The 23,606-nt window shown below is 42.8% G+C and overlaps 1 pseudogene; it reads left to right on the top strand.

Moving 5' to 3' along the window:
- Positions 1 to 1,056: 1,056 nt before the first annotated feature.
- Positions 1,057 to 23,329, top strand: LOC135552629 (echinoderm microtubule-associated protein-like 2; annotated as a pseudogene).
- Positions 23,330 to 23,606: the final 277 nt, after the last annotated feature.

Below are 23,606 nucleotides of genomic sequence, written 5' to 3'. Positions count from 1 at the left end.
CATACAGGTAGATTGGTTACGGTTAGATTTATTAAAATCACATTGTAGATGCGTAGAAATGGGCGGGGTTTATGACTTTGTGGCTATGGTAACTAGTGACGACCAGGCAATACTCCGACATAAAAAAAAATGTTTTTAAAGTTGACGTGTCCTACTTATATCAGTACACCCGTAACAACATAATTATTAGAAAAAAACGTATATTTGATCAAATAAGCCATTACATTTCTTTTGACACAAACCCATCGCTTGGTAAGCGAAAAACACAACAAACCCCACCTTCTAGAGAAAACAGATTTTGCCCCAAGTTATCCCCTCATTCTCCACATTGAATACTCCCAAATTGTCCTTTGAGGTAATTATGTTTCTATGCAGGTATAAAATAAGGGTGCGTTCGTAAATTCACTCTGGAGCGCTCAGGGCGCTCTTAAATTCAGAGTTTTGTCGGATTGTCCGTTAGTAAATTCAGAGCGTTTCGCATACCGAGCGTGGCCGAGGTGGAGGGTTGATCCGAGCGTTCTGACCTCACAACGGCAGTCAAGCGCCCAAGCTAACTGGCTAAAGTTAGCTAGAGCTACTTGCAGACATAAATGAGAGGACACCTCACTCTGACCATTGTACATAACGTTACCCTAGCAGAGCTGTTTTCATGTTATCCAGAGCGTTGGTGACTGTAACTGTGCTGCTGGCAACAATTTGATTAATATTTTTTTCCCAACGTTACTGACACCGGTCATATTCAACTGGTGTTGAGCGTTCGTAAATTCATCAGTTAAAGCCTGCGCTCTAGCACACTCAGACGAGAGTGCTCTGAAATCGGAGTAGATAACCAGAGCGGATTTACGAACGCCTCCTAACTGTCACGTGCCCCCCCTCCCCTCACCTCCGAATGGTTGGCAAACTCAATGGTGAGGCTGTTGCTATAGTAACAGATACGGAGAGCAGACGGTAGTCTGGCTGGTGAGCGACAAACAGCGAAAGGTGTTGAGGGTTTCTGGATGTGGAGGAGTGGGGTGGAAAGACGTGTGGATAAGGAGGCTGCAAGAAAGGGGAAGTGACGGGTCTGCTTGAAAAAAAAAGAAATGTCGGAGAGGATCGCTTCATCATGTGGGAACCTTTATGATACCACTTCACTCCTTCTCCAGTACTGCAATGGTGAGTTCACCTTTGACTGGTGGCATCTAAGTCGACCGGTTTTGAAATGAACCGTGGCACACGGTGGTGGGACTAAGGTTTTCATGCACCTGTTTGCAGGTGTCATACCAGTCTACACGAAACAGAGATGTGCATCGAGCTACAGATTGTTGAATAGAATGTTAGCTTGCATCGTTAGAATGATCTAGGATCTATCCATCCATCATAGAGCAGGCTGTCATGAACTTCATGTTCACTCACTGTTTTTTTGTGATTGATAAGTGTAACCCAGAGCCATTTATTTAGAAACATATATGGCTCTGGTGTAGCCTATGGTCGTCCTGCCAACCCTCTTTGACTATATGTAAAACATTATCTGGCTGGGGGGGAAACAGATAGGCTATCTCTATTATATTTAATAGCGGAACTATTTGCATATTATGGTTTCACTGTTTCAGATTAAGTTGAATTGCCTTCGAGAGGAGAGTGGCAGATGAAGTACACTGTTGTGGCTTCATCTCGCTGTGTTGTAAATTAGAGTATGGTGTTCACTTTTTGAGGAGCAGCAGGGGCTGGACATGACTGTAAAGAGCAATCATAACATTACAGCATAATCAAAGAAAAGCTGATGCAATGATGCTGTAACTGGCCACATCACAAGACCAGGTTCATGCATGTCCAGTGTCCACTGTGTGGGAAGAAAACAAACAACACACTATCGGTAATGTCTTATTCGGTAAAGTATTTATTTATATTTTATGCACCCATGCTATCCAATACATTTTCACATAGTTCACAAATCCACTTATGCATCAACGCCTCGTTTGCCATGTAAGCAGTGTGCAAGTGTAGCATACCTAAATAGACTTGCAAGGTATTCAATGAACAAAAATCTGTGAAACTCAGAGGTTCTGTGTATTGTGCTACATGTAGGTCTACATATAGCCAATAAGTAGAAGATAGCCTACTATAAAATCATATTCAGTGACAGGTGGACAGACATGGAGAGAGACATGTCATCTGTTCAAATGGCCAGGCTGTCCTGACCCTGTAAGCCTGAGTAGATATTTCCCATGGCAGAGTCTGGTATGCCCAGTACCCAGCCTGGGTGTCCTGCCAGGGTCTCCCATGGCCAATGCCTACCCAGCTAGCACATAATGTTCTAAGAACCATATGTTTCTTAGAGCTTGGTGAGAGTGTGGTTGTCTGATGGTTATTTTGCATAAAACCTTCCCACAACTTTCTGGGAATGGCGCAGGATAGCTGCTTGGCTTTGGAACATTCTCAGCACATTTAAGTAAATTGACCTAAACAAAATCATTATTTTCTTGATATTTCATTACTTTAACAAGAAAGGTTTGCTGTTTGGGGTTTTAGGCTGGGTTTCTGTACAGCACTTTGAGATATCAGCTGATGTACGAAGGGCTATATAAATACATTTAATTTGATTTGATTTAACAAGAACGTTTCCTAAAATATCAAATATGGTTACATCTAATTTCAATGTTTGTAATGTTCTAGCCTCTTACAAACCATCCTGACCTCGCAAGCTTACATTATGTTTCGCTACACGGATGCAGTCTGGCCCACGACAAGAGTCAAACCGTTTGAGCCCCTCCCTTCTATCCACCGTATGGCCGGAACAATCAGCATCCTCTAATAATCTGTGGATCGAGAACCCAATGCTCGTTGTTGTCGCCGTTGGTCGCCCTTCATGGAGGACCGGATCAGAGAGGTTGTGAAACTGGGGATCACTGCTGGGGGTCCATGGACGTTGCCAGATTTTCAGTAACCCAGAGTCTTGGTTGCTGAACAACAAGTGGTGGAATATGCTGGCATCAACAGTGTATGGAGAACCTCATGAGGATTGTTGTGGAGGAGGTTCATGTTACATGCAAATGGTAACTATACATAATTTGATATTAATTAAGTCCACGCTATGTTGAACATTAATTGGACTACTGCAGTAAAGTAAAAATGACATTTTTGAAAATGTCCAACATATCTGAGAATATATTTTTATCCTAGAAAACAATGAGATGGTACCTTTACAATTGGTTTACCATGATATACTTTTTTTAAATTATCTTTTTGAAATATCATAGTTATTTTGTCATGTCTATTGCATTAACTAATATGTATTTATCATTGTCGTTATTACATTTTTTGAATTTGTATTAAGAGATGTCCCAGACTGTTTAATTCCCGACCACATCATTAGTGGTTCGCCTGATGTGAAGAGGAGCTGGCTGCTTGCCTCTGTGTCACAAATCGCGGACATATTCATCTTGTTTGGTGACATCACTGACATTGCCACCGGTGTCAGCAATATGTCCAGGGGCCAACCTCTACCGAGGAAGCATCTCCCATGCCGTATGCCAGGTTGCAGTTTTTCTTTTACTCATATAGAAAAGCAAGGAAGAACCATCAGGGAGAAAACAAGGGAGCAAGGGAGAAAACATCATGACTTGGTAGTGGATTCAGTGCCAGATGCAACCAGGAGTATAATCATTATGCAAATTCTGTTGCAAAATGTTTAGTCTGTTGCAAAACGTTTTGCAACAAACTGTTTACTCCAATGTAAATTCTATTGGACATTCTATTCTGGACATTCATTGGACATTTTATTAAATTGGACATAAACAGGTAGGTCCCTCCCCATTTCGTTCCATCTGCTCTGTTTGCTTCCATTTGGTTCTTGAATGGTAAACCGTTTCCGTAATGAATACACCAAAGTCTAGTGAGGAGGACCACAAAAAAAACAGAGGCAAAACTCAGCTTTGGCTTCTTCCTGTCCAACATGTAGGGAGATGTTTTTGTGGTTATACACTGTAGCTCTGTCATAGCCAATATGCCTACAGTACCCTTCTACTGACCTTGCAAGTCATTGCCACTCTTTCCCTTCTGTTGGCACACAGTCTTACCTGGAACAGGTTCTAGAATGTGAAGGGAAGGAATATCCCTCTTGACTTACACCTGGAACTCCTCAGCGTCTTGAAGTCATTTTTGAAGGACCTGGGTCCAAACATGACTGAGCAAGCAACAGACAGGATTAGCAAGTCCATTGTTGTCGAGGACATGGTGGACACCACAGACGCTGAGTTCGAGGCCTCAAAGTCCAGTGGCATCCATCATGCTAGTCGCCAGACCGGGGACATTCTAGCCTTTGTGGAGGTTGTCAGGAAGGCAGAGCTGTTAAAGCCCAACCAGGCAGAGAGTTCACAGCATTCCCTGGTTTAAACAGAAACATTCTCTCTAAAGTGAAGTACAGTGAGATGTTCCCATTTGATTTGAAACAGCTTAGGTGCCAGGCTAGCTGGGGATGTGGTTGGTTTAATCTGACCGTCTAACCCCGTCTAAGATGTCGACAGTGATTGGGAGTTAAGGAGCAGGAGTAGGATAAATACACTGTTGTCACTGTGAATATTTCTTATTGATTTGTTTTATCAGTACAACTGTTTATCTGCTATTATCTGTATAACTTTCCATGTATCATTGTTCTGTTGTCTACTGTAACAAAGACCAAATCTAACTTTGATTTATGCTTCTTGATTAATTGATAATAAAACAATCCATAATGTTAAATTGAAATTCAACAACATCGCTGAAAGTTATGGTTTGATCAAGGAACAACATGCAGATAGTAACAAATGCACATTTTTGAGCAGTCAATCAATTTTTATCTGCTATAGAACAACAATGTCCGCAGCTAAAATGCCCCCCCCCCCCATTTTGCTGAATTTCTCTTGTGTGTTGTCATCTGAATACTGAAAGGTTGTTGACAATGTAGACACTGATGCTGTACCTGGAACATATACATTCACCAATAATAGTAATTATGACGGCCTGAATTTCGGGAAAGTTCTCAAAAGAAGACCTGTGTCATATCTGATGTTTTTGAAAATATTGTAGAAAAACTGCAGCGTTTCCAGATGTAATATTTTTTTCAAAAATCATCTTAGCTAACACTATCCACTCCGACCAACTACCCTAATTTCGTTTTTGCAGAAGTAACCTTCTGTCTCATGTACAGTGCCTTCAGAAAGTATTCACACCCCTTTACTTTTTCCACATTTGTTTGTGTTACAGCCTGAATTGAAAATGTATTACATTTAGATTACACACAATATCCCATAATGTCAAAGTGGAATTGTGTTTCTCGATTTTATTTACAAATGTAATAAATGAAAAGCTGAAATGTCTTCAGTCAATAAGTACTTAACCCCTTTGTTATGGCCTAAAATAAGTTCAGGAGTAAAAATGTGCTTAACAAGTCACATAATACGTTGCATGGACTCACTCTGTGTACAATAATAGTGTTTAAAATGATTTTTGAATGACTGGTACCTAATTTCTGTACCACACGCATACAATTATCTGTATGGTCCCTCAGTCGAGCAGTGAATTTCAAACCGATTCAACCACCAAGACCATGGAGGATTTCCGATGCCTCGCAAAGAATGGCATCTATTGGTAGATGGATAAAACAACTAAACAGACGTTGCATATCACTGAGCATGGAGTAGTTATTAATTACACTTTGGATGGTGTATCAATACACTCAGTCACTACAAAGATACAGGCATCCTTCCGAACTCAGTTGCCGGAGAGGAAGGAAACCACTCAGAGATTTCACCATGAGGCCAATAGTGACTTTAAAACAGTTACAGAGTTTAATGGCTGTGTTAGAAGAATTGTAGTTACTCCACAATGCTAACCTAATTCACAGAGTGAAAAGAAGGAATCCTGTACACAATACTAATATTTCAAAACATGCATACTGTTTGCAACCAGACACCAAAGTAATACTGCAACAAATGTGGCAAAGTAATTACTTTTTTTCCTGAATAGAAAGTGTTATGTTTGGGGAAAATCCAATACTACACATTTCTGAGTACCACTCTCCATATTTTCAAGCATAGTGGTGGCTGCATCATGTTATGGGTATGCTTGTAGTCGTTAACGACTGGGGAGTTTTTCAGGATATTAAATGAAACGTAATGGACCTTTAGCACAGGCAAAATCCTAGAGGAGAAGCTGGTTCGGTATGCTTTCCCCCAGACACTGGGAGATTAATTCACCTTTCAGCAGGACAATAACCTATAACACAAGGCCAAATATGCACTGGAGTTGCTTACCAAGAAGACTGTGAATGTTCCTGAGTGGCCGAGTTACAGTTTTGACTTAAATCTGGTTGAAATTCTATGTCAAGACCTGCAAAACACTTTGGGACTATATCAACAGTGGACTAATCAAACAAATGCCAAAATATCGCTTTTGAGTTTTCCTTTAGGTGTGTTGTCCCGTGTCCACCAATTGGCCACACCAGATCTTTAATGATTGCTAGTCTCTTTTAAAATGATGTCTGTTTGAAAATACTAAAAGGAACAGCTTTGTATACTTTAAAAAACATCCTGGTGGCTCAGTTGACTAATTCCCATGGCTAGAGAACAGAAGATTATAGGTTTAAATCTCACTGATACCATGTTGCTATAAAAAATAAATGTTTGCATAAATAATGCCAAAGGAAATTAATTTCCGTGTGTCCTATCTGTGCTCAAAGTTCACATTTGTTTTAACCTCATAGGCTAGCAGTGTTATCAAAAGTCCTATTGAAAAAAGGAAGTTTAATTAAGTTAAACCTCCACATAATCTATCATTTCTGTTCTCAGAGCATTAATAATTTTTAAAAAATTGTCACATTCATGATTTTTTATTGTCACATACACCAGATAGGTGCAGTGAAATAAAGGAACCAGATTAAAACACTTAGAACCTCACAGCAACCTAAAAGTAAACATTCCCAGAAGAGGAAAAACATTTGAAAAAGGATCAGTTTTACCAGGTCATGAAACATATGGCTTCGTTCCTGCAACCAATGTGAAACCAAAAACATATGTCCCCACGACTTCCAAAGAACCAAATGTGCTAGCTGGGTAGCCTGGATGTGCTGCAGACTTAGGATCGGTTCCAGGCTGCAGATCACCCCAGACGGTGGAATACAGAGGGGAGCAGCTCAGCTTCTCTGCCAAAGGGAGGTAGAATTGACTTTGGAGCCATCTTGGTCAGGGTTGACCTTTACTGTAGATTGGTTGCTGCCTTTGTGTCTGTGACCAAAGCTCTCGTCTGGACTCTGAATTGTCTGGTGCTGGTGGTGACAGCAACAGTTTAGCTCCTACAGTCACTATAGGTTAAGTACTTTAACAACTGAGATAGCAATTGTGTACAGGTGTATTTTATCCCACAACAAGCTATTGATTATCATAAATGCAAACAATAGATAGTAAAAGGCTTGCAAAGGTAAATACACTTTAACTTGTGACCATCTGGCCCATTTGTGTTATTGACTGCCTCAGACTGCGTGCAACAACCATGGCTCATCTGTCATGAAATCTAATACCTACAGGTCAGCGTTTAGGTGTATTAACCATTGACTCAACATGGTGTAACAGCAGGTAGTACGATCCCCTCTCTAAGGTTTGCTCACATTGTTACTCATGTAGACCCTGGTCCCAGCGGTGCGTGTGTGTGTTATTGATAGAGAAGACCACAGTGACTTCCTTGGAGATGAAGGCAGGGGGCTGAATTGTGTTTGTCACTCTGTCATCGATATTATGTACAGTATGATTCCAGCCATGCCATGGTGTGCCTGATGTGAGCACATACATATCTCTCTCTCTCTCTCTCTCTCTCTCTCTCTCTCTCTCTGTCTCTCTCTGTATGCGCATGTGCGTAGGTGCATTTGTGTGTCATGAATGGAGGAGACTCGGATTCCACCCACTGCAGTCTCACTTCCTGGTTGTGCCTGGCTGTTACTGCAGCGGTGTAAATATCTGGCCCCCAGCCAAGCCAGCCTCAGGCTGCATCCACTGCTGCTGCCACTGTGGAGGCAGGACTGCCGGGAGCAGTGTCCTGTTACAAACAGTGACTTGCCTGTCTCTTTGTGAGCCACATGCACTTCTAGAAAGGAGGAGGAGAATAAGTAGAAGGAGGGGGGGTTGGTCCAGGGAGAGAGAGGCAGAACAGGCACTGGCTGTAGAGGAGACGAGGGGAAAACCCTACATCAGAAAGAAACCCAGATTTGGCATCCCGGGACCCCCCAAGAGAGCTAAGGAGAGGAGAGCAGGCTGTCAGACTGACTGAGTGACTGGCTGACTGGCTGAGTGACTGAGCATGACAGGTAGGGAAAGGCAAGCAGACTCCAGAGCCCAATGAATATTTCAGCAGGCTTTGCTTTTCGCCCTGACCTCCATCGTCCTCTCGCATCACACAGGGGTTCATCCCTCTCCACCTTACGCCATAGAGCTAACCTTCCCTCCTCCCCTCCCATTCCCTCTCTCCTCTCCCCATTTAGTCATGTTCATATTATATCATTAGTAGCCATGCTTTTTCTTTTTTTTTACACAGCTGCCACCTGCTTTAACTGTGCTAGCTATAGCTGTCCTTTGCCTGTGCTGTGTCATCTGCTGGAAGCAATAAAGAGAAAGTTATTGAGTACTCATCATAAGCCTGCAGTCTGTTCTGTTGGACAGCTACTGCGTGTAAAGTGCGAGGGGGAAGGTTGTTTCATTAACAAAGTAATGGGATGGCATTCCTGTGGAAACATTGTTTAAAAATTAGGTAGGTTTAAATGAATGAATGATCACACTTAATTACTTCATTACCAGAAACAATCCAATCCTATTTTTTAGTTTGACATGGGGATGGGTGGAGTAAACACCCCCGTAGATGTAGTTGTTTTGTACCTTGGCCGTTCAGAGGCAGTGTAATTGACATTTGCTGCAGAGGCGATTGAAATCTTATCAATGCTTTTACTCAGCAGATTTCAAATTGTGACCAAGGTTATAAAAGCACGCCATGGTTAATTGACAGCGTCAGCCAAGTAAATAGGTATTTGTTTATGTTGGTCGGAGTATCCAGTATGCATAGTCACTTTAAATTTACATTCATGTACATACAACCTCAATTGGGCCGACCAACCAGTGCTCCCGCACATTGGCTAACCGGGCTATCGGCAATGTGTCCCGCCACCCACCACCCGCCAACCCCTCTTTTACGCTACTGCTACTCTGTTCATCATATATGCATAGTCACTTTAACCATATCTACATGTACATACTACCTCAATCAGCCTGACTAACCGGTGTCTGTATGTAGCCTCGCTACTTTTATAGCCTCGCTACTGTATATAGCTTCGCTACTGTCTTTTTACTGTTGTTTTATTTCTTTACTTACTTATTCTTCACCTAACACCTTTTTTGCACTATTGTTTAGAGCCTGTAAGTAAGCATTTCACTGTAATACAACACCTGTTGTATTCGGCGCACATGACAAATAAAATTTGATTTGAGTTTGACATGTTCTTTCATTTCCCCTCCTGCTGAATCAAAAACATCGAACAGGTGTTGGGATTTTTAAAGTCAAACTCTCAACTATGCCCAATTTGAATGTGGGTTCTCCCACAATCTTTCTGACTGAGAGATGAGGTAATTGGTTCTACTGGGTCAGGCATGTTACAGGCAGAGTAAATAGGCATGTCAGTCAGGGCAGCATTATACTAACAAATCCTGTTGGTAGTACTGCATATCCTTCTCCAAAGACACATTCATCTAACAATGGTTCTTGGTCATTTGAATGGCATCAGTGTTGTAAAGTACTTGAGTAAATATACTTTAAGGTACTACAGTACTTAAGTATTTTTTGGGGGTATCTGTATTTTACTTTAGTATTGATATTTTTGCAACTTTTATTTTTACTTCACTACATTCCTAATGAAAAGAATGTACTTTTTACGTAATGCATTTTCCCTGACACCTAAATGTACTTACATTCTGACAGGAAAATTGTACAATTCACACACTGATCGAGAGAACATCCCTGGTCATCCCTACTGCCTCTGATCTGTTGGACTCACTACACACAAATGCTTCTTTGCTGGAGTGTGCCCCTGGCTATCTGTCAATAAAAATAAAATAAAAATTGTGCCGTCTGGTTTGCTTAATATAAGGAACTTGAACTTATTTTTACTTTTACTTTAGATATTTAAGTACATTTTAGCAGTTCCATTTACTTTTGATGCTTAAGTATATTTAAAACCAAATACTTGTAGACTTTTATTCAAGTAGTATTTTACTGGGTGACTTTCATTTTTACTTGAGTCATTTTCTATTAAGGTATCTTTACTTTTACTCAAGTATGACAATTGAGTACTTTTTCCACCATTGAATGGGATATTATGATAACAAGCACTGGAATTTTGTCAAGTGGCAAACAGTCGTCAACTCAACATTATAATGCATGTACAGCATTCTGTTACATTGTCACAAAATCTGTTTTAATGGCATTGTTTTGTTGAAAGACATTTGAAAGAATTGTCAGACCTTTCAGTTACAGGGCATCCTATCTGATATTGCACAGTTAAGCATTTGAGCTGGAACAGAGGATTACATTGGACAGCCACGTGATGCCATCCCAGTGAAGGACGAGAGGTTAGGGTCTAGCTGGCGACGGTGCATAATTGACGTCAGAAATGACGTCATTGTTTTCGCACTATCCACTGAGTTTTTAAAGTAAGATGCGCGACATGGTTCAACGCGCTAATCAAATCAGCACAATATACTTTTTCAAATTGCCGCCGCCATGGAGCTAGAACTAGGGTCAGGTATGATGTGCTACTGAAAACACATAAAAGAGTAAAGTCTTCAAAACGGGGTTGGCCTCAATTTTGTTTCAAGCAAATACTGCTTTTAATTAATGTCAGAACTGCACTGTCATTTTTGTTCTTTGCTGTAGGAATTTAAGACCAACATATTGTTTGTCAAGGAAGTAGCCTAGTGTAATCTTTATTAGTAAAAACTAACATAAAGCTTGGAGAATTATGCAAATTCCTGCTTTTGTACTGGGTGAACAACAAAACATCTTTGTTCCATCCCCCTGACTCTGTCTCTGTCCGTTTTTCCTTCTCCCTCTCTTTCCTCTCTCCCCCTCCCTCTAACCCCCACTCTCTCTCCCTGTCTCCCAGATGACAACGTCTCTGCGGGCAGCACCATGGAGGTGGACGACCGCCTGTCCCACCTGGAGCAGCGTGTCCAGTTGCAGGAGGATGAGATCCAGCTGCTGAAGGCTGCACTGGCCGACGCGCTGCGCAGACTGGGCGGCTGTGAGGAGCTGACTCAGACTGGGGCCGGAGCGGGGGGAAGGAGGCCTACCGTGGCCGCACCCACCAAGGGTGAGGAGCTGGGAGCCTGGGACCACGTTCGACCACCGTAGTCTCGTCAACGTACAGTACTAGCTGTAATAGGAGATGAGTCTAGAAGCTTCTACTGAGGAGGTTGCATTATAAACCTGATGCACAAGGCGTGGAGAGTGTTAGTTGCCAGCCAGGGGGAATTGTTTTAAGATGGTCATACCCAGGATAATTTAGCCATTTGATTTGGAATTGTAGGACCCCTTAAGTTATCACAAGTATATATATACAAAAATGATTTGATTTAAACATTTAATTTGGCCCAAAGAAATGCACTGAATAAAGAAAGTCAAAAATATATAATTTAAGGAAGTTTGTTCTGAAGTGTCTGTCCTATTTCTGAGATATATAAGAAATATCACTAAACAGTTTATATATTTTTAAATGTATTTAAAGCTTGCAATGGAGAGATACACCATGTACTGTATGTAGTTTATGGTAAGAATTTGCATTGTCGAATTGGAAAAACTTCAACAACAAAGGTCTGTTTACTGAACCATTCTTCTCTCCCTCTTTTGATGCCAGTGCGCCAACTCTTGCAAGCTTTACCATCCAAGCCTCTCACTCTCAGCAATGGTTATGTCCAGCAGAAACAGATTGGGGGATACCCTTCCTCCCCCTCTTCTCCCAAAAAGGAAGTGTTGCAGTCCATCAAAAGGTAAGACATCCGAATGTGTGGATCTAATACTGTTTTTCCTGGTACCTTCTATTGTGCATTTCCAAGCCCATCCTTAGGGTGGCAGTGTGGCGTTGAATCTACAGTCTGCACGGCAAACCTATGACCGGAGACATTTCATATCCCTCTCAATATCCTTGTTCACTCTTCACCCTCCCCCTCTTTCCACCTCTCGTCTTTTTCCTCTCCCTCTCACCTATTCTCCCCAACTAGGAAGAGCATGTCGACTGAGCGTCTGTCCACGGTCAGGAGAGAGATGGTGTCTGACAGCAGAAGCAGAACCACCTCGTCAAGCAGCTCCACATGTGGCAGGAGCAGGTGATTGTCTGATACAGCACAGACACTGCTAACCCCCTAAACACAGACACTGACACAGCAAACACTCCTGCTCTATCTGGCTAACTGAGAGAGCATAGAGCATCCATGCATACCGTATACATCTGTGAAGTCTACCCAACATCTGAGAATGGGTATAGAGCTCATCTGATCTCTGAGGAAAATATCAAGACAGCTCGTCACGTCCTGAGCAGCCGTAACTGCCTCACTTGCCAGATAAAATACCCTTTATCTCCCTTTTCGATCAGACAGGTGACATATGGTGTGGGTCTGTGTTCTTCTCAGCTATTCCTCGGGCTGACATTGTATTCTGAGAGTAGAGGTGCCAAGGTCTCAGGGGCTTTTGTTGACGTCCAATTTAGGGCACTGATCAGTAGACCGATCGTTGTTCAGATCAGATGACAAATGATCCTTAAACACTTGTGTGAATGCACCACTGATGCATTGCCGTGTAACACCGTGGTGTTGTATTTCTACGGAGAGAGCAGGTGAATGGACGCTGGATGTTTGACTGGCTTGAATCATTTAGACCCCTGTATGTGTAATGTCTAGGGAGGAGAGGAGACGGGTGGAGGTCATCTGACCTCTCTGTCGTCTACATACATATAGAAATTCAGATCTACTGATGTGTTTAACTTGTACTTCCATAATTTTAGTCTGGTGCAGTGTTATGTAGGCTACTGTATTTAACAGAATCAGTCGCTTAATAAAGGAAGACGGAACAGTGTATTCACAGTCAAATGCATGGATGGTTGCTTGTACCAAACAGAAACGCCCCACGCCTGCTCATTGTTTGAATAGTAGATAACAAGATCTGATTGGTTTTATGGAGGTGCTATTAAGCTTTGAAAGACAGATGGATACAGTCAGTCCGTCCACTCCCTCTTCCCTCAATGAGCTCACTCTGCTGAGGGAGTCAAATTTCAGGGGCTAAGGTAACGGAGGTGTGGTTACTGAGCAGAAGGGAGGTCCAGCAGAGTCAGGAAGTGCCTCCCCATTGGCGGAAAAAGTGCCCAGACTCCGGACACAGCTAAAGTTAACTGAATCAACAAGGAAGCCTGTTCGTTGTCGACAGGGTTCTGTTGTGTGAACTGCGTTGCTGTTACCTAACGGAAAAGTTACCATGAAGAGATCACCCAGGTAAATTAATACGTAAACATTCTGCAGGTGATTGTTTGACAAGCCATTTTGGGTCGATGGGTAGTTTAATCCAACAGGAAGCAGTAATTGTTTTTATTTTATGTAGGACCTTTTGATGAGTTATCTTTCAATGGGGTTTGGGGAGGGGCAGCAAAGAAACAAGGCCAGAATGATGCAAAGACCAATTTGTGATTTACAACAAACTAAAGCCATAGATCACACATGACTACGAAATCAAAAGAAATGCAAGTAACGTTTCTTTCGTACTGTACAAAGACCTGTCCATTGTATCGTCTCTTTAATAACATACGTGTTTGCATGGGGGAGCTTTGCTCTGGGGAACCCAAGGGAGCATTCTGTCTTCTCAGATGTAAGTATTGGCCATCAGTTGGGACCATGTGCACGGCAATCCCGACGCACTGTTTTAACGTTTAGAAACGTTAATTCTCGCTTGCGATACAGTTTTAGAAACTCTACTCTCACATCAAATTTATTTCACAAATACAAAAATATACACTTATTGTACGCTGTTTTAACCATTTGTAACAGTTGCAACCCACTGTATTTTTCAGTTCAAACACTATTCTGGCGTCCTCCTTCTGTTACTCACAGGTGTTCGGATGCGTGCTAGATAGCTAATTTGCGCAGGTAGTCGCCTCTGTCTTCCGGAAACAAGCGCCGTGCGGGAACCCTAGCCACAAAGGTGTGTAGTTAATTTAACTTTTTGTTTAAAATAATAATAATCTCACTGATATGAAAGATAAGGTCCTTATGCTTCCAAAACTGTACCGCAAGCGATGCATGCTACTGTTCAGACCGAGCGTCGAGGCTCTTGAAACCCTCCCTGAACGGAAGATACCGATGTGAATATACACTAGGGTTAGCGTCTATGAATAGGCTAAAGGGAGCTATGTCCCATTCCAGTTTTAGGCAGATCCTTTATGAGTTTGCATTACGGATGTGTGAGTCAACAAACCAAAAAGAATGGGCATTTTTCTATCTGTGGTTGATTCCCCCCCCCTGCTGTTGCATTTTCATTGGGATTGTGGGTGGATGGGTAGTTTGTTTATCTGGATTACGGATTCCTCTTGCTCTGCAGAATGACTATTGATTGGCACTCTTGCTCATCCACATGCATTAAACATCTCAACTGACGCACCCTGATTGCAGACTGGCTTGATGGGATAGCTGAGCCTGAGGACGAGGAACAGATTGCATGTATTTGAATGGCAAATTTGATTCGGTGGTCTGAGTGCATGCAAATTCTGATTGAGGAAGAGTGAATGATGTCCTGTTGGACCACTTTTCTCTCTCTTGCTCATTTTAAAGGAGATTAAGCAGCAATCTGTACTGAATTCGACTATGGATCTATTTGCATATTTTGTTCTCTGCATTCGGGTAGCACCTGGAATTTACTGGGTAGGCCTAATGATGGTAGGTTATAATGGGTACTTTAGTATTTACTTCATAGATTTCAACGGTAACGTTCTACCAAATGGTACAGTATTTCTTGTTTTGAGGAATCTTAAAGAAATAAACTGCACCGTCGAAGCTTTTCAAGCCACACCATTATTTATATCTCTGGCCTTCCTGTTGCCAGTTGCCATCAAGCCTTGCTTTAATTAGTGGTTTTGGATCTTTCAGCGACTCCCATTGGACACAACAGGGCCTCCTCTTTTTGAAAAGCTGCATGCAGGGAGACAAACAGGCCTTTATGTGTGTACTTTAAAGAGAGCCCTTCCCCGACTGTCTCTGTGGTTGTCCCACAAATAACCAGGCTCCAGATATAATACACTGTAGTGAATGAATGCTCAGCCAAAGACAGAAACATGAAAGCCTCTCTGTTTACTTGCACTTTATCCCTCATGTTTTCAGTCTGTCGATCTGTATGGGATCTTACTGTGTGCTATGCCTTGCGATTAACCAAACTGGTATTTGCCCAAATGTACTACTAATACGGTGTCTGTTTAAATAGCATGATTTAATGAAACAACCTGTCAAAGAAAATAATCTGCAGCAGTATTGTAATTGTATCCAGTCTTCCTCCGAATAACCTACTGCTCTATACTCTCGGATTGGTTAAAATGCACAGATTGGCAATTCATGTTCCTCCTAGACTTTTCTCTTATCTTACGCACCATCACTCCTGTAACTATGTTGCCATGGTAATCTCAAACTGTCCTAGCTAGACAACCTTTCAGTGGCTTTGACAGAAACTCATTGCTTTTCAGCTGATGTAGGGGAGTGCTGGAGAGGCCCCCTGACAGGATACTGACTGTGCTGTCTCAGTCACTCTCTTGCTCTTTATTTCATTCTCTATCACTCGTAACTGGGCTTATTTTCCATTTCATGGCACAGCACCAGTTGTATTTTCTATATCATGAATACAGTATTTTCCTGTCCGCATTGTTTGAATACTGTATTTAATGTTTGTTTTCTATTTGCTCTACAGTATGAACTACTACTTTTAATATTGCAGGCTATTTGGATAATGCTCACCGGGCATTGTGGCGCAGGTAGATGGGTTCTACTGTAGACAGAAAAGTCGGAGGCATGAAGGATGAGGTCACTGAATAATTTAGTCCATTGCAGCAACACCATGAGTTAAAAACGGCATCTCGGAAAATCACTCTTCTCTTCTTGTTTTTATTTTTCTCGTTTCAGCAAAGAATGCTCCGTCAATGCAGGTACGTCTTAGCACGGCAACAGGCCTGCGTGTGATTCCTTTACCATACCCGGCACCCTATTATACCTCACAGTTTGACTGAAGAATACAGTGTACAATATACTGGAGCAAGATAATTCATTATGTTAATTATATGCAAACAAAAACATAATTTCCAGGCACTGAGCATTTAGAAATACTACCGTTTGAAATGGCATACACTGAAGCTATATCTTTTGCCATCATGCTTCAGTGATTCAACGCACAAAATCCTGCCTCTTACATGGGTGGTGGAACAGGATTTGTTGGCGTGCTTATGTTCAAAAGACTTGCATTTCACTATCTACCGTTCATGCTAGCAAGGAGCGGTATAGATAGGAAGTGTTTCACCCTTTTTTTCCCAAACAATTTCTCTCTCTCCTGCAAGTTCTTATCTCCCTTTTCTCTCCCCCTCTCCTGTATCAGAGGATGGCTATGTGAGGATGTTCTTGAGGGGTCGGCCAGTCACCATGCACATGCCTGACCAGAAGAGGGACAGCTACAGACTGGACCACAAGGGGACGCTGCCTGAGCACAAGCTCAAACTGCAGTGGGTGTATCCTTCTGTCACTGACAGAGAATAGTGCTGCAAGGCATACAGGGGTGTATTCACTACGAACCAAACGGAAAACAAAAAGGGTGGAACCTACCTGAACTATTCCAATATAAGCTTGTTTTTGTTGCATTTCTTTCCCCCTCAGTTTGATAGGGTTGGAGTAAGGATTACACCCCAGATGAGGCAGGGAAAGCTTGTGGGGGACAATGGCTATAGAAGTATATTTAAGCAATAAGACACGGGGTGTATGTGTATATGACCAATATACCACGGCTAAGGGCTGTTCTTAGGCGCCACGCAACGCAGAGTTTGGCCACAAACCCCCGAGGTGCATTATTGCTATTATAAACTGGTTACCATTGTAATCGAACAGTAAAAATACATGTTTTATACCTGTGGTATACGGTCTGATATACCACGGCTTTCAGCCAATCAGTGTTCAGGGCTTGAACCACTCAGTTTTTAATGTGCATTTGTGAAAGAGCATTTCAGTGTTGCAGTACTGTCATCACACATGAATATAGTACCACATTACATTTTTTTTTTTTATAGTTGATTACTCGTGTGTGTGGCCTCTGGAGAGTAACTTCTTTGATTTTGTATTGTACTTACCTCCCATAAGTTCTGAGATGGCATCAGCCTCCTACTGTTCAACAGTATAATTGTTCAGACAGGATTACTGTTGTGGTCCTTAACCCTCGGTTGTCAAGGTATGGGTACAGGGGCAGAGACTGCCGTTCCAACCTCTACCTGCTCCCCACAGGGGAGATAGTCTACTTCAATGCCTCCGTGGTGGTGCTCTACAATGTGGAGGAACAGCAGCAGAGACATTACCTGGGCCACAACGACGATGTCAAATGGTAAGGCTAGTTGGTGTGCTTGGTTCAGCAGCTCCCACTACCATAACCTTTTTAGATGACTGGTGGAGGCATACAACTTTTCTTCGTGAATTCTTATTTTTTTCTTCTTCTTTGCCTTAGCTTTGACTCCAGATGGTGACACCCCACTACATTTAGTGCAGCAATGCACATCATAAGCTTTGCAAAAGGCAAGATGGCATCTGGAATTTATTTAGCTAAATGTGATTGCACACTAGATGGCATTCACAGTTTTGTCTGATAATCATCAGCTATCATTTGATTTAAATCGGGGCAAGATATTTTGCATTTTCCAAGGCTTACTGCGCCAAGAGAACTTCCTTGAATGACACATTGATTCAGAATAAACATTATTTAAATGAGGTCCTGTTCGAGGCTCGGTGTCTCCTGTGCAAATAAAGGTTGGGCTGGTATATGTTAATGTCCTACTTGCACAGTATCATTTTCATACATTTTGGGCTATAGCTAACTCTTTGACATACCTGACCAGAATACTCTTTTATTTGTATTGTGGCCTGTTTTCAGTGTGGCTATAAATTCTACATTATCTTCAAAATGTGCAAATGTGTTCATGAAAGTGTTACTTATCATCACAACACTAAAGCTTCAAGGGCTTTTCATACCAGTGTATTTGTTGTAGGGCCTGTTATTTGCTTTTTGAAGTATCATTGACAGTTTGTTTATTTCATGAGTCATTAAAGGGCTGAATAAATTAGTTGACTTTGACGGCATTTTAGCCCGTTGTATACAGAGAGGGGGGGGGGGGGACAAACAAGAATTCCCCAGAGGACAGTGGGAAAGGTTAGCTTGGCCTTATGACTCGCCACATCACTGTGACTGTTCTGTCTTCCTGACAGCTTAGGCATCCATCCAGACATGGTCACCATAGCCACTGGACAAGTCGCGGAACCTCCAAAGATGGCAAGGTACATTTTTAAAATCAACAATCTTCTTCAATTCTGGAGGAATGACCTCTTACGGGAATCGTATTGTGGTTCACAGTAGTATGTATGCATGACTGCAGTGGTTCCAATTTTTCTCTCTCAGTCCCACTCTTTCTCTCTCTTTCATTAATTTCATTATCAGCTGTTAGAGGGCAAGGTACATTTAAAATCAACAATTTCTGAAGAAATGATCTGTTATATCCTCTTATGGCCATCTTATATTGTATAATATTTATATTTAATTATAGCGCATGACTGCACGATCTAATTTCTTTCTCAAACCCACTCTCTCTCTCACTCTCAGATGTTGCCTCCTCATGTGCGTGTGTGGGATTCGGTCAGTCTCAATACCCTGCATGTCATTGGGATGGGCGTGTTTGACCGGGCAGTCACCTGTGTGGCCTTCTCCAAGTCGGTAAGCCCTCCCCAACCTGCTTACAGACCGAACTTTGAGAAAGTCAGTCATTCATTAGTACTTTGAAAACATGTTCCATGACAATAGCCGGCGTGTATATGTTAAATATCTATAAATTGTCTGAAACGAATAGAGCCATTTATTTACATGACACGTATGCCTCTGACTAACACCTGTCCTTCAACAGAATGGTGGTGCTCATCTCTGTGCCGTCGACGATGCCAATGACCACATCCTGTCTGTGTGGAACTGGCAGAAGGAGAAACAGCTGGCGGATGTGAAGGTGACGAGGCCTCAGACTAAACTACAGTATGCATGAGGAGAGCTGCTTTCCTTGATATTGCATGGCATGTCAGTGCAATAAAGACGAGTCATGATTGATCACTGATCATAAATAAATAAAAGTGAAGGCGTCAGCAGTGTAGGCCTAGGTATGAATAAGTGTCGTAGTCTGTGGCGCAATCAGTCACCATCGTCTGCCAGTTCAGGGGTCTAATTCCTGCTGTCATCCCCTCCAGTGCTCTAATGACTCAGTTCTGGCCGCAGCCTTCCACCCCATGGATGCCAACCTGATCGTCACCTGTGGGAAGTCCCACTTGAACTTCTGGACCATGGACGGAAACACTCTCACCAAGCGCCAGGGGCTGTTTGAGGTCTGTGAATGAGCGAAAGACAACTTAACTTCTGCCTCCTGCTAACTTTTTTAAAATTATAACGGAACTGTTAAACCTTTTCTCCCAGAAAAACGAGAAGCCCAAGTATGTGCTGTGTGTGGCCTTTGCTGAGAACGGAGACGCCATCACAGGAGACTCCAGTGGAAACATCTACGTCTGGGCCAAAGGTCTGTTTGAAGACCGTAGCCTTCTCAGCCCCTGTAACTCAGTGCTCTGCAACCAGTCGTTCAGTTCACACATCCATTTCTTATATGACAGCAATTTATTAAGAAAAAAAGCACGCATCGCAGAAGTCCACCTCACATCCCTCCTTGAAGCATATTATTTGACAGTGGTTTGTGATTGACAGGTGGGAACCGGATCAGCCAGGTGGTGGCGAAGGCCCACGAGGGCGGGATCTTCTCCCTGTGTGTGCTGAAGGATGGTACACTGGTGTCCGGTGGAGGGAAGGACCGCAGGATGGTGCTCTGGGACCACGACTATAACAAGCAGAGCGAGATGGAGGTGAGAGAAGAGGGTGTGGATGACTCCGAAGGATGAGTAAACCTTATACAGATAAGGACACGCGGTACTCTTTATGACCCAAAATTGAGACTGCTGAGCTCATAGCTTCCCTCGACTTTTCCCCTTTAGCACATAACGGTTAGCAAGACCAAGCGTTTAACTGTATAGGTGTCCTTTGGGCAGCTGTAATTCTACTTGAGAATGACCGATGAGAGGTATAGTTTTATTCTTGCTGCTGTCGTGTGTGCTCTCTCTCAGGTGCCTGAGGCGTTTGGGCCAGTGAGAGCCGTAACTGAGGGGAAGCAGGGGGAGCTGTTAGTGGGGACCACCAAGAACACCGTCCTTACAGGCTCTTTCCCTGAAACACTCAACCCTATAGTACAGGTACACCACTTGTCAATTGCCAATGGAACATATCAGTAGGAAGTATTGTTTTTACCTGTTTTATGGCCTCCATATTTCTCTTCTTTCTTCCTCTTTTACCGTTCATCCTCGTCTGTCTCCATTTTGCTTTTTCTGTACTTTCTCTCTCATCTCACCTCTCTCGCCTCGTCTTAATCTCTCAGGGTCACACAGATGAGCTGTGGGGCCTGGACATCCATCCTTCCATGGAGCAGTTTGTGACTTGTGGCCAGGACAAGCAGGTCCACCTATGGGACACCAACTCCCATCAGCCTCTCTGGAGCAAGACCACTGAGGTGCTCAATCTTCCAGCTCTTCTCTGTAGCTACTCTCCTTTTGATTATACACCAGCTTCAAGAAGAGAGTTGTACTTGGTCCAGATCCGCACTTGGTTACCTTGCTGTAATGACAAAGGCACTTGAAACATCTAGCTTAGTGAATTTACATCAGTCCATAGTAGTTGTCTTGTATGCGATGGGCACCATGCAGCCCTGTTGATCCTCCATGTCTCCCTCCTTTCCTCCAGGACCCAGGGCGCTCTGCAGGGTTCCATCCCAGTGGAGCTGTGCTGGCAGTGGGGACCATGACAGGAAGGTACTTCAGATCCTCACGCACTGGCTTGACAATCATCTCTTATTGGACAGTGAAATGCTAACGGCACAATTCAATTGGACAGGATGAAGGATTTGCTATGTAATTTGATTACATGGTGTCAGTGCAATGACTCCATCCAAAAACCTCTCCCTATACTTTCCTCATCCTGTCTGTAGGTGGTTGGTGCTGGACACGGACACACAAGACCTGGTGTACATGCACACTGATGGCAACGAGATAATTTCTAATGTCAAGTACTCCCCAGGTACTGTGCAAGAGTCATTTCCGATATTACAAATCCCGCCTTAAATATACACGTTGTTTAATGGCGCCAATAAGTGAAATCTCAGAAAATGGCTGACCATCTGTCTGAACTGAACGGTACGGAATTGTACAGTGTTCTTATCCACCTCCTCCTACAATCACAACATAACTCTCCTGCTCTCAGATGGCAACTTCCTAGCCGTGGGTTCCCATGACAACTTTGTTTACATCTATGCCGTGACGGAGAATGGCAAGAAGTACAGCCGCGTGGGGAAATGCACTGTAAGTAATAAAGACAATCCCATGGATGGGAAATGAAATCCCTGTTTTTAAAAACTATTACACTAACATTTTTGTCTATTTATTTTCCTCCTAGGGACACTCCAGTTTTGTCACCCACCTGGATTGGTCCGTCGACAGCCAATACATTGTAACCAACTCGGGAGACTACGAGATCCTCTTCTGTGAGTCGGTTTTGTCCAAACGGATAACTCTTGTCTATAACTGTAGTTTTGTGGTACATTCTAGCTTATCTTCTGTTTGTGGTAAAGGGGAAGCTTCCAGCGGAAAACATGTGACGAGCATGGACCTAGTTCGTAATGTGGAGTGGGCAACCTCCACTTGTGTACTAGGCTTCAGTGTCTTTGGTGAGTCGCCACTTCCTGTTTCACTTGTGATATGGGGTAATGATGGCAAAACCAGACTGTAGCTTTATAAATCCAAGAAATGAAACTTGTATGCGTCATCTGTAACGGAGTTCTTGAAAAAGTCGGTTCAGGTCACTCTAGCAATTGGTGATTGTGACAGCAGTCAATCATTTTAAAATGGAGTTGTTAGTCTTTGCAGTTATATCAAGTGGGAGTCTATATTGTTTCTTGCCTCTGGTTTGGGTCTATCTGGTGGAGTAGTAGAGTGTTTACTTGCGTTTAGTCTACCTACCTTTTGCGGAAGAATCCTTTGAAAGTATAAACACTTAAGCGTGACTTTTTTTTTTTTTTCACCACGACTGGCAATCAGTTTACCAAGCTATTGTTTCTTTACCACTACATCGCTGGTTCAATTTAGGTGTTTGGCCCGACGGTGCTGATGGCACAGACATCAACGCCGTGTGCAGGTCACATGACTCCTCCCTGCTGGCCTCTGCTGATGACTTTGGCAAAGTGCACTTGTTCTCCAACCCCTGCTCCCAGCCAAGGGTATGCTTGTTGTCATTTACATCTTATATGCTTTTATATTAGTGTTTTCTCATCCACTTAAATGAACTTGTTTGCATCTAAACAAAGTTAATCATTCAGAGGACATTTTTGACAGAAGTGGATGAATTATTAACCTTCTCTTTGTTTGTCTCCCTTCCTTGTCACGCCATGCAGGCCCCGAGCCATACCTACAGTGGCCACAGCAGCCATGTGACCAACGTTGCCTTTCTCCACGACGACAGTCACCTGATCTCCACCGGCGGGAAGGACACCAGCATCCTCCAGTGGGTGGTCGCCTAGACAACCCTGCTGCATCAGTCTCCACCGTCGCCTCCTGCCCACTAGAGGGCAGCACTTCTGTGCCTATAAAAACACCCACTTTAACCCTCTCCTCTCTGCACTCCTGTTTGTCTGATGGTACTGTCCTGAGGTGCCACTAGGTGGGGCACTGACTTCAGAGAATAAGCATGTCGAGCCTATTTAAGACTATTTAAACAGTTGTAGCTGCTATTTATGTTGCAAAGGTCTATTAAAGTATATCTGAGTGGCTGTGGTATTCTATTAACTGTAATGTGGTGTGGCACCTACAGTAGCACTTGAAACGTATTTAGGACTGAGTTTAAGCTGTGCTTTGCCTTCATTTGTTTAATAAAGTTTCTAACCCGATCATGTTTGAATATTCTCTGATACTGTATTTAAAGAGCTATCTGAGGCAGTGACTCAAACGGTGTACTGCGACTTTAAAAGGTAGCTCTAAAATAATCATGTTGAATGTAATGTAGAATTGCAAACATTTTGGGTTTTCTGACTTGCTTTGGAGCTACCGGTATGTAGTTGATCATCCACTACAGTATATTCTAATCACTTCCTGTTCTCTGTAGACTGTCGACATGTTGACAACCATAACACCCCTTTTAACCTATTTGTTTGAAGGCTCAAGGCC

This window comes from Oncorhynchus masou, chromosome 13 (genome assembly GCF_036934945.1).
Source record: "Oncorhynchus masou masou isolate Uvic2021 chromosome 13, UVic_Omas_1.1, whole genome shotgun sequence".
Classification (NCBI taxonomy): domain Eukaryota; kingdom Metazoa; phylum Chordata; class Actinopteri; order Salmoniformes; family Salmonidae; genus Oncorhynchus; species Oncorhynchus masou.
Note: the sequence above shows the minus strand (reverse complement) of the source record. Positions and strands in the feature narration are given on the sequence as shown.